The 12,521-nt window shown below is 44.1% G+C and overlaps 1 long non-coding RNA gene across 1 annotated transcript in view; it reads right to left on the reverse strand.

Moving 5' to 3' along the window:
• Nucleotides 1–433: 433 nt before the first annotated feature.
• LOC140454082 (uncharacterized) overlaps nucleotides 434–12,521 on the reverse strand; it is a 70,704-nt gene continuing 58,616 nt past the window's right edge. Inside the window, exons 6-7 of the long non-coding RNA XR_011952632.1 lie at nucleotides 7,565–7,746; nucleotides 434–636 (exon numbers count right to left, since the gene is read on the reverse strand). This is a non-coding gene — a long non-coding RNA (uncharacterized lncRNA). The remainder of the gene's footprint in view (nucleotides 637–7,564; nucleotides 7,747–12,521) is intronic.

The following is a 12,521-nucleotide window of genomic DNA, read 5'->3' on the forward strand; positions in this document are numbered from 1 at the left end:
CACTCCCATTTTAACACCATGTTCATATATTACCCCCCATCCCATGTGCTTTTACTTTGCTTACTAGGGTTGGGACTCTATTAAAATCCTTGCTGAAAATCCTAGTTCAGTGCCTCTATTGTATTTTCTTTAATTAATCTACCAGTGAGTTTCTCAAATGTTTCCCATTTCATCAATCTGTGTTGTTTTTTTTTCTATGCCCATTATTTTCAGTTCCAATAATTTCTCCAAATTAGTTTATTTACTAGTTTCATTCCACATCATTTTCTCATCAGACTCAGGTTTTCTCCTATTGCTGGGAAGGCTTTGTTTATGCATTTTTCTGCGAAGGCAGAAGTGAAGTATCTGTGTCATGTTTCTCTGTTCTCCATTCTCCATTCCCTGGTTTCACTCTGTAAAGAACCTGAAACTTTGACTAAAAAGAACAGCTGTTGTCTATTCACCCTGTCCATGCCCCTTGTAATCTTAAATCTGAATTACATTCCAACTCAACTTCCTCTGCTTCAAAATAAATAACTCGAGCTTACCCAGCCTCTCTCCACAGCTCGTATGGTCCATCCCAGGGAGCATTCTGGTGAATCTCTTCTGCACCTCATCCAGTACAATCACATCCTTCCTGTAACGCGGCTCCTAGAACTGCACACAATATTTCATTTGGCCTTACCGAAGTGCTATATAAAACTCGGATAATCTTTGGGTCAATGAATAAAGGCTTTATCTACAGTCATGCCGAACTCATCAATTATCATATCCAGTCACATTCAGGGATGTGTGGAGAAGCACGCTCTGAGCTTCCTAGTGTGATGCCGTTCTTTGAGTCCTCCCCTGTCTGTTTCCTTCTTCCAAAGTGCATCACCTCATATTTATCAGAGTTACATTCCATTTGCCATTGATCTGACCATCTGACCATTCTATCTGTATGTTCCTGTAATATAAGACCTCCCTCCTCACTGCCAACCACCCGGCCAATCTTTGTGTCAAACACAAACTTACTTATCACACTCCCCCTACCCACTTCACATTCACATCACTTATGAATACCACAAATAATACGGAACACAGCACTGATCTCTACCGGGTACACCGGGGAAATTGGGCTCCAGTCACACAAACAGCCTTCTCCCATGAAGTTGAGTTTGGATACAACTTGCCAAGTCACTAATAGACCCTACATGTTCCCTGGTTGTTCTGTTCCACTTGATATACGTGAAGAATATCTGGGGATTCTCCTTAATCTTGCCCTGCCAACATGCTTCCATGCCCCTGTGTTAGTCAGTCCCCTCCGAGGGAAGAATTTCCTCCTTATTACGGTCTTAAATGGCATATCCCTTATCCTGTCATTATTTGCCTTAAATATAGAGTAGACAGCTAGAGAAACATCCTGTTTATTTCCACCTCATCACATGAATCATAGATTTTTGAAATTTCACTGCGATCACCTCTCATGCTTTGAAACTGGAGAGGTCGCAGGACAAATCTCCCCATCAGAAAATCTTGTCATCTCAGGAATTAATCTGGAGAATGTCCATTGCACGTCCTCTGTGATCAGTGTCATCTTTCTTAGATTAGGTCACCGACACTGCACTCAATACCTCAGGTACACTCTCACCAACACTCTATGCAACTGATTCATGATGCCTTTACCTCTCTATTCCAATCCCTTTAAACAAACTCCAACCTAACTTTAACTTTCCAATTACATGTATTGCTCCAAATACCATTCACACTAATTGCATTTACAAACTCACTCTGTGAGTTATCGAGGCATAGAGATGTACAGCATGGAAACAGACCTTTCAGTCCAACCCGTCCATGTCGAGCAGATATCCAACCCAATCTATTCCCACCTGCCCGCATCCGACCCATATCCCTCCAAACCCTTCCTATTCATATAACCATTCAAATGTCTTTTAAATGCTGCAATTGTACCAGCCTCCACCACATCTTCTGGCAGCTCATTCCATACACGTACCACCGTATGTGTGAAAAAGTTGCCCCTTAGGTCTCTTTCACGTTTTCATTTTTTTAAGTGTGGAAACAAGTCCACAGCGACCCACCAAAGCACAAACCACTCCGATCCATCCCCCTAACCTAACAGTACAGGCAATTTAGCATAGCCAATTCACCTAGCCTGCACAAGTTTGGATTGTGGGAGGAAACCCACGCAGACATAGGGAGAATGTGCAAAGTCCACACAGCCTGAGGCGGGAATTGAACCTGAGTCTCATGGCATTGGGAGGGAGCATTGCTAACCACTGTGCCACCCAACATCCTTCACTTCTCAGCCTAAACCTATGCCCTTTAGTTCTGGACTCCCCGACGCCAGGGAAAAGACTTTCTCTATTTATCCTCTCCATGCCCTTCACAATTTTGTACATCTCTAGAAGGTCACCCCTCAGCCTCCAACGCTCAAGGGAAAACAGCCCCAGCCTGTACAGCCTCTCCTTATACCTCAAATTCTCCAACTCTGTCAACATCCTTGTAAATCTTTCCTGAACCCTTTCAATTTTCACAACATATTTCCGATAGGAAGGAGACCAGAATTCCACACAATATTCCAACAGTGGCCTAACCAGTGTCCCGTACAACCGCAACATGACCTCCCAACTCCAAAACTCAATACTCTGACCAATAAAGGAAAGCAAACCAAACACCACCTTAACTATCCTACCTCCCGGCGACTCCACTTTCAAGGACCAATGAACGTGTACTCCAAGGTCTCTTTGTTCAGCAACACACCCATTGCCAATAAATGTCGAAGTCCTGCTAAACTTTGCTTTCCCAAAATGCAGCACCTCGCATTTATTTCAAATAAACTCCACCTGCCACTTCTCAGCCCATTGGCCCATCTGATCAAGATCCTGTTGTACTCTGAGGTAAACCTCTTCGCTGTCCACTACACCTCCAATTTTGTTGTCATCTGCAAACTTACTAACAATACCTCTTACGCTCGCATCCAAATCATTTACGTAAATGATAAAAAATTGAGGAACCAGCACTGATCCTTGTGGTACTCCACTGGTCACAGGCCTCCAGTCTAAAAAATAACCCTCCACCTCCACCCTCTGTCTTCAACCTTTGAGCCAGTTCTGTATGCAAGTGGCTAGTTGTCCCTGTGTTCCGTGAGATGTAAACTTGCTAACCAGTCTTCCATGGAGAATCTTGTCGAACGCGTTACTGAAGTCCATATAGAACACATCTACTGTTCTGCCCTCTTCGTAACTTCTTCAAAAAACTCAATCAAGATCGTGAGATATGATTTCCCACGGTTAAAGCCATGTTGACTATCCCTAATCAGTCCTTGTCTTTCCAACTCCATGTACATCCTGTCCTTCAGGATTCCCTTCGACAACTTGCTCACCACCGACGTCAGGCTCACTGGCCTATAGTTCCATGGTTTGTCCGTACCACCCTTCTTAAACAGTGGCACCACGTTTGCCAAACTCCAGTTTTCTGGCACCTCTCCTATGACTATCAACGGTACAAATGTCTCAGCAAGAAGCCCAGCAATCACTCCTCTGGCTTCCCACAGAGTTCTATGGTACACCTGTTCGGGTCCTGGGGATTTATCCACGTTTACACGTTTCAAGACATCCAGCACTTCCTACTCTGTAATATGGACATTTTTCAACGTGTAACCATCTATTTCCTGACATTCTATATCTTCCATATCAGTTTCCACAGTAAATACTGATGCAAAATACTCGTTTAGTATCTCCCCCATTTCCTGCATCTCCACACAAGGGCTGCCTTGCTGATCTTTGAGGGGTTCTATTCTCTCCCTCGTTATGATTTTGTCCTTAATGTATTTGTAAAAACCCTTTGCAGTCTCCATAATTCTACTTGCTAAAGCTATCTCATGTCCCCTTTTTGCCCTCCTGATTTCCCTCTTAAGTATACTTCTACTGCCTTTATACTCTTCGAAGGATTCACTCGATCTATCCTGTCTATACCTGACATATGCTTCCTTCTTTTTATGAATCAAACCGTTTAGTTAGTCAGCAATCCCTATACCACCAGCCTTTCTTTTCATCCCAACAGGAATATACTTGCTTTGGATTCTTGTTATCTCATTTCTGAAGGCTTCCCATTTTCCAGCCGTCCATTTACCTGTGAACATCTGCCCCCAATCAGGTTTTGAAAGTTCTTGCCAAATACTGTCAAAATTGGCCTTTCTCGAATTTATAACTTCAACTTTAAGATCTGGTCTATCCATTTCCATAATTATTTAAGATCTAATGGTATTATGGTAGCTGGCCCCAAAGTGCACCTCCACTGACACCTCAGTCACCTGCCCTGCCTTATTTCCCCAGAGTAGGTCAAGTTTTGCACCTTCTCTAGTAGGTTAATCCACATACTGAATCAGAACATTTTCTTGTACACACTGAATAACTTCCTCTCCATCTAGACTCTTAACGCTACGGCAGTCCCAGTCTATGTTTGGAAAGTTAAAATCTCCAACCATAATCACCCTACTTTCTTACAGATAGTTGAGATCTTCTCACAAGTTTGTTTCTCAATTTCCCTCTGACTATTAGGGAGTCTATAATACAATCCCAATAAGGCGATCATCCCGTTCTTATTTCTCAGGTCTACCCAAATAACCTCCCTCGATGTATTTCCAGGAATATCATCCCTCAGTACCCCTGTAATGCTATCCCTAATCAAAAACTCCATTCCCCCTCCTGTCCTCCCTTCCTTTCTATCTTTCCTGTAGAATTTGTAACCTGGAACATTATCTGCCAGTCCTGCCGATCCCTGAGCCATGTTTCTGTAACTGCTATGATATCCCAGTCCCATATTCCTAACCATGCCCTGAGTTCATCTGCCTTCCCTAATTGGCCCCTTTGCATTGAAATAAATGCAGTTTACTTTATTAGTCCTACCTTGTCCCTGCCCGTCCTGACTGTTTGACTCGTTTCTGTTCTCAGTTTACCAATCTCAGATTGATCTATTTCCTCACTATCTCCCTGCCCCCAGCTCCCCACCCCCCACCACCCAAACTAGTTTAAAACCTCTCGAGCAGCTGTGGCAAATCTTCCTGCCAGTATATTCGCCCCCTTCCAATTTAGGTGCAATCCGTCCTTCTGGTACAGGTTCCTTCTACCTCAAAAGAGATTCCAGTGATCCAAAAATGTGAATACTTCTCCCATACACCAGCTCCAAAGCCATGTATTCATCTGCTCTATCCCTCTATTCCTGTCCTCACTAGCTCATAGCGCCGGGTGTAATACAGATATTATTACTGTCAAGATCCTCTTTTTTAAATTTCTGCCTATCACCCTGCAATCTCCGTCCATAATCTCAAACGTTTTCCCTTTTTATGTCGTTGGTTCCAATTTGGTCAATGACCTCTTGCTGGACCCTCTCCCCTGTCAGAACATTCTGCATCCTTTCTGAGATATCCTTGATCCTGGCACCAGGGAAGCAACACACTAATCTGCTTATTTCTCTGCTGTCCACAGAACCATCTGTCTGTACCTCAGACTAGCGAGTCCCCTAACACAATTGACTTCGTGGAATCCGACGTATCCCTTGTTGCATTAGTGCCAGTCTCCATACCACAAACTTGTCTGTTTGTGCAACGTTCCCCTGTGAATCCATCACCCGCTACATTTTCCAAAACAGCATATTTGTTTAAAATAGGGAGAGCCACAGAAGACTCCTGCACTAGCTACTAAACTCTCTTGCCTTTTTTGGAGTTAACCCATCTATGTAACTCTATCTGAGACTGTCCCTCTTCCTATAACTGCCATCCATCACATACTGTTGTGTTACCAATTCTGTATTGTCTTAAACTGTCTCTCCAACCAATCTATTCGATCTGATAGGACTCACAAGCAGAAGCATTTATTGCAGATATAATCTGCAGTAACCTTTAAATCTGATAAATGCACTCCGATATCCAGCGATACATGAATTCAAACAGCAAAGGCAGTAACTCTGCAGGTACGCTGTCCTGTCAGTTTCTTCCCCTCACCATGTGCTTCCTTTGTCCGTTCCTTTCCCTGTTAAAACTTGCATAAAGGCTTCTGATAATTCAAATATACCATATCCCCTATACCACTACACCCCTCCTACACCCTTACAATTCTGCCATTTATATTCACACCAACAAATTCAATCCAACAGGCTCGTTGCTGGATCAGTCGGCATGGAGACCATTGTCACACACCGTTACTGTACTGCCCTTGCCATAAGTACATTCAGTGTCCTGACTGTAACCATACTGACATTCCCATCACTGTTTGGTGCCTACAAAAGAATTCCTGCTAACGATTGCTGCTGCTTGCTTATTCTCAACTCTACTTTTCAAATTCAGATCCACATGATTGTCTCATTAATGCATTAACCTCATCCTTCCTTCATACCTTGTTAGCTTTTTGCCTAGTCTGCATATTGGGACTCGATTGGGTTGGGATATCTGCACAGCGTGGGTGGGTTGGACCGAAGGGTCGGTTTCCATGCTGTACATCTCTATGACTCTATGACTCTATGCAAACAACCCTTCAATATTCACTTCCCAGCGATGGTCATTCTGCAGCTACACCTCCGTAATGACAGTTCCATCAGATCTGTTCACTGTCATTCCATCTCCCTTATGGCGAATACAGGGAGTCGCACCACAGTAGTGGGGGGTTGGACAGATGGGTAGAGGTTACAGAGATAGGGAGGCTAAGAATTAAACACAGTTACATCTGGTCAAGAATGTCAGAGGGACAAAGGTGTTTGGGGATTGGAGGAATTTACAGAGAGCGGGAGCTGGATTAGATTCTGGAGAGAGGGATAGGGATGGAGTTAGGAAGAGGCAGGCAGACTGAGAGACACAGACAGGAGGCTGTTTCATCTAGGAGATTATTGTGTATACTAACAGAGATATGGAAGGTTGTTGTGATTGAAGACATTTACAGATATAAGAAGGCTTCTAGGCTCTGGAGGCTACATAGATAGGAAGGCAATGGAGAATTCCAGGTTACTGGGTTGAAGACAGTTACACAAATGGGGAGGGTTGCACAAACTGAAAGAGGTTCCTGTGGTCGGGAGGGGTATGGTGTCGGGAATGAAGGTGAAATTTAACAAGATAAAGATCAAAGAATTGGAGAAGGATAAGGAGATTACAAATTTTTAACAGCTAAGGAAGGGTTGTAGGAGCTGGAGAAGATTACATAGATAGGGGCGGATGGAGAGGTTAAAGACAAATACATTGACATGGAGGGTGGTATTGGTGGGAGGAGCTTACAGGGATAGACAGGGCTGTCAGGGTTTACAGGGATGAAGGAATTTAGTACCTACTGGAGAAGGTTAGGGATTAGGGTGTTAGGGACTGGAGAACCTGACAGAGACAGAGACAGAGACACAGAGAATGATGTGGACTAGAGGAGATTTCAAACAGAGGAAGGATTATCGGGACTGGAGGATATTACAGAGATCACGAACACAGCATGGGCCAGGATTGATGCCTGCGATCCCCTGTGCTGTCGCATTGAGGACTAGTACAGAAGAGGTGAAAGCAGGACCCTCACAAGATGGTGAGAATGAAGTCTAGAATGTTGCTGTTCCTTACCCAGCTCTATATCTCTGTCCTGTCTTCCTGGTCTACCTCCACCCTGTGCTGTTTACTGTGAGTGATCTTACCAGCTGCAGGAATTACTGAAAGCTCCAGATCTCCCTCTCCATTTCTCTTGGCTGACCAACCAGTTTCAATGAGGTGATGGATGAGACAGGAGTTAGGAACATCCTGATGACCTGCATGAGACAGAAATAGACAGAATGGGAAATTAGACTGATGCAATGAGGATAACACATGCAGAGTGGCACTGAGTCCAGCAGAGATCTCGATAATCCCAGTCTCCATCCCTTGCCTGTGCTGCTGCATCTCTCTGGAATGGACAATTCTGTTGACTCAGGATCTCAGACCATCTGTAAGAGAGAGAAATGCTGACAGAGGCAGTAAATAGACTGACACAGTGAGGGATACCACATGGAGAGATACTGAGTGATATGACATTATTAAACACTGCATCAACAGGGAATTGTTTGAATTTGTAACAAAGACACTGGGATAATTGTGAGGGGATTCAACCTTCCTATCTCATCATCTCTTTGGCAGTGGCTCACAGATGAGGCTGACTCTCTCCCACTCTCAGTGGGGGTGGGGGAGTCTGGAGTTGGCTGTACAGACTGATGTGGCCTTCCACAGACTCTGTTACACTTGAGGCAGAAGGTGAACGTGGAAAGGGGATGGGTGGGGTGTTGACATGACAGCGCGCTCCTTGTGCTGTTTTCTCCTGGATTCCCGTTTTCCCCACAGAAAGTCTCGAGGTGCTTGACACCTTCCCAATGCTCCTTCCCACTTCAGACGGTCTTGGCCGATTTGATTAAGAGATGAAAAAGAACCGATCAATTCTGAAGTAACCAACATTTTGCAATGTGGAGGAGTGCAGTAGGAAGAGGAAATATTGTCAGTGTTTAATCAGAGTAGCGGTACAGGGGGAATTGAAGGTGCTGGAGGTGGTGAGAGTGTTACAGAGAGGGGCAAAGGCCTGAACAACGTTACAAAGCCAGTACGGATTGCTGCAGCAGAGCTGTTTGCCAAGGTAGGGATAGACATATGTGTATTTCATTGATTCATTCAAGGCCTAAGGATATCACCGGATGGACCAGCATCCATTGCCCTCCTGCTAATTGCCCAGAGGCAACTCAGAGCGAGCCATATTGCTGTGGGACTGGAGTCACATGTGAGCCAGACCAGGTAAAAATATCATATATCCCTCCCTAAAGGACATACGTGAACAAGTTGATTTTTTCCAGATAATCAACAATGCTTATACAGTGGCCTCACTAATGTCCTCTACAGATAAACCATGACATCCCAACTCTTACTCTCAATGCTCTGCCCAATGAAGGGTGACCATCCCAAACGCCTGCTTCACCAGCCTGTCTACCCGTGACGCTACTTTCAAAAAACTGTGTACCTGCATCCCTGGGTCAATGAAATGATTCACAACAATATCCAAGGCCCAAACATTAATTGTACAAGTCCAGCCTGGTCTGCTTTACCACAATACAACATCTTGCATTTCTCCACCTGTTATTCCTAACCTCAGTGGTCCAGCAGTACTGTTGATTCCATTGTACTCTTCGATATCCCTCTTCACTGTCCACATTATCACCAATTTCAGTCTCACTCACAAACTTGCTAATCATGGATCCTGTATTATCATCCAATCTGTTTATATAAATGATGCACAACAGTGACCCAGCACCGAACCCCATGGCACACCGTTGGTCACAGGCCTGCAGTTTGGGCAGAAACCCTCTATGAATATGTTCTGTCTCCTATAGTCAATCTGTTTTGTATCCAGTTGGTGAGCGCTCCCTGGTTATGTCTGATCTAAACTTACTAACCAGTCTGCCATGTAGAACCTTGTCAAAGGCCTTGCTAAAGTTCATGTGGACATCGTGTACTGCTCTGCTTTGACCTCTCACTTGTCTACCTCCACACTCACATTTGAGGCATGATTTCCCATGCACAAAGCCATGCTGACGATCGTTAATCTGTCCTTACCTTTCCAAATGCACGATGATCGTTTCTCTCAGAATCTCATCCAACAACTTACCACCCCTGCCATCAGTCTCACTGGTCCGTAGTAGCTGTCGATGATACAAATATCTCTGAGAGGGGCCCTGCAATTTCCTCCCTCGCTTCTCACAAGGCGCTGGGGTATATCTGATCATGTCCAAAGGTTTTATCTAACTTTTGCATTTTAAGACATCCAGCACCTCCTGTTCTCCAATGTGAACTCTTTTCAAGACATCCCTATGTATTTTCCCAAGTTCCCGAGCTTCCATGTCTTTCACCACAGTAAAGCCTAACACACAATACTTGTTCAGTATCTCCCCCATCAGCAGTGATTCCACACAGACAGCCTCATTCACCTTTCAGGGGCCCTATTCTCTCACGAGCTAATTTTTAGCCCTTGTTGAAACTTGTCAAAATGCTTCTGAAATTTCAAATATCCCTCTACTGCAACTAGCCTTCCCCACCCTTATCTATTCTGCCATTTATGGTCACACCAAAATATAGGATGCAACAGATTTAAAAATATTCCCCTTTTATAAAATCATACATCTCACATTGTTTCTAAGTATCTAGTTCTCATTTATTGTCATATTCTTTATAGCACATTCCAGCACGTTCCCGACTTACTGTCAGGCTAACACCGTTTGGTTTCAGACTGACTGCACAAAGGATTTTGGGAATCCTTGTGATTCAATCTGAAACAGGTAGCTTACAGGACCAGCAAGTAATCGAGAAGGCAAAGGGAATGGAGTCTAAATATAGGGAGGTCTTGCTAAAACGATGCAAGGTACAAGTCAGACCACACCTAGATTATAATGAATAGTATGTGTGCCCTAAGGAAAGACATTCTTGTGTTGGAGGCAGGCCAGGGAAGGTTCGCTCGGCTGATCCTGGAGATGGCGGGATTTTCCAATGAGAAGAGGTGGAGGTGATTGCCCTTGAACCTATTGGAGTTTTGAAGAATGGGAGAGAAATTGAATGAAACATCCAGGATTCGGAGGGGCTTTGACAGGTTAGATGTCGTTAAGTTAGAAAATCGAGCAGTACAGCAGAGTAATAGGCCCTTCGGCCCACCATGGCTGTGCTGACCATGATGCTATTCTCAACTAATCCCATCTGTCTGCACATGGGCGATATCCCTCTATTCTCTGTTTGTTCATGTTTCTGTCTAAATGCCCTTCAAATGTTTGCTCTTGTTGCCACCTCTCCCACCTCCTGTTTGTTTTTTTGCTGATCCTGCCTAAATCCCTACAACCCCTCAATAATCACATTGCTCGGTAAAGACAATTGGCCTCATTCATCTCACTTAAAACTTCTCACTCTCACCTTAAACCGATGCGCCCTAGTATTTGATATTTCGACATTGGAAGGAGGATTCCAACTATCCACACTATTTACGCCTCTCCTCATGCTCTTTACCTGTACCAGGTCACCCCTCAGACTCGGATATTCTCGCAAAACAATCCAACTGCGTCCAACCTCCTTAAACACAGTCATCCAGGCAATATTCTGCCAACCCTCTGTTGGAACCTCCCCAAAACCTCCACATCCTTCCTGTGGTGTGTCGATGAGAATGACACGCAACTTTCCAAACATGGTCGAATGAAGTTTCATTCAGTCACAACATGACATGCAAAAGTCTGTACTCAATACTGTGCCCAATAAAGGTTAGCATGCCATACTCCCCCTCGACCACCACATCCTGTTGTGTTGTTATTTTTAGGGAGCTATGGCTTTGCTTCCAATGTCTCTCTGTTTATCAATGTTTCCAACTAGTCAATTAGTGTACTTCTCTCTTCCATATGACTTCATAAATATATCACTTCACACCTGTCCCGATGAAATTCAATTTGCCACATCTCTGCCCAACATTACAGCTGATGTATGTACTGCTGCAACCATGAACACTCTTCCTCACTATCCACAATTCCCCTATCTATCCCTAATCATTACATGCCTTTCCAAATGTCGACTGCAAAATTACCACTCAAACTGCTGACCTTTTCATCTGAATCACAGATATAAATTACACACAGACATCACAGCACTGATCCTTGTGAAACAGACGTCCAATCAGAAATTGACCACTGCACATGCCTCTGTCTACTATCACCAAGAAAATATTGCATCCGACTTAACAACATACATGGATTGTGATTTGATCTCCCAGATCTCCCTTGCTATTTGGAAGCTGTCGATTCAAAATGACTCTATATTTTGATTCCCACGTTAAATTGGCTGTCTCATTAATGCACTGACTGCGTCCTTTCTTCACAACAAAACGGGACCTTGATTGGTTTTTTGCTGATCCTGCCTAAATCCCTCCAACCCCTCAATAAACACATCCCAGCGATGGTCATGCTGCAGCCACACCTCCACAATAACAGTTCGATCATATCTGTTCCCTTCAGTTAATGCTGTCATTCCATCTGCCTTGTTGCAAATGCATGGCGCGTGTCACCGAGAGAGGGCCTTTGAGGGATGGTTAGAGGTCACAGAGTGGGAGAGATGTTTGGGGGTGTGACAATGTTGCAGGGTTAAACATAGTTACAGTTGCTACAGATTGTTCGCAGGAGAAAACATTTTATTGTTTAGAGGAAGATAGAGAGATAAAGCGTATTTGATGAGATTCCAGAGATAGGGATGTGTGTAGGGTTGTGGATCGTTACATGGACAACGTTGATCAGGGCATAGAAACATTCACAGGATTCCAGGATGTCGTACATTTAACAACAGTTGTGGGATCTGGAGAATATCACAGTGATAGGGTGGATGGTATGGACTGGGGAATATTACAGGGAAAGGGAGGGTAGTATGGACTGGAGAATATTACAGGAAAAGGGAGGGTCGTATGGACTGGAGAATATTACAGGGAAAGGGAGGGTCGTATGGACTGGAGAATGTTGCAAGCACATGGAAGATGATATAAGCTGGAGAA

Source organism: Chiloscyllium punctatum, chromosome 28 (assembly GCF_047496795.1).
Source record: "Chiloscyllium punctatum isolate Juve2018m chromosome 28, sChiPun1.3, whole genome shotgun sequence".
Classification (NCBI taxonomy): domain Eukaryota; kingdom Metazoa; phylum Chordata; class Chondrichthyes; order Orectolobiformes; family Hemiscylliidae; genus Chiloscyllium; species Chiloscyllium punctatum.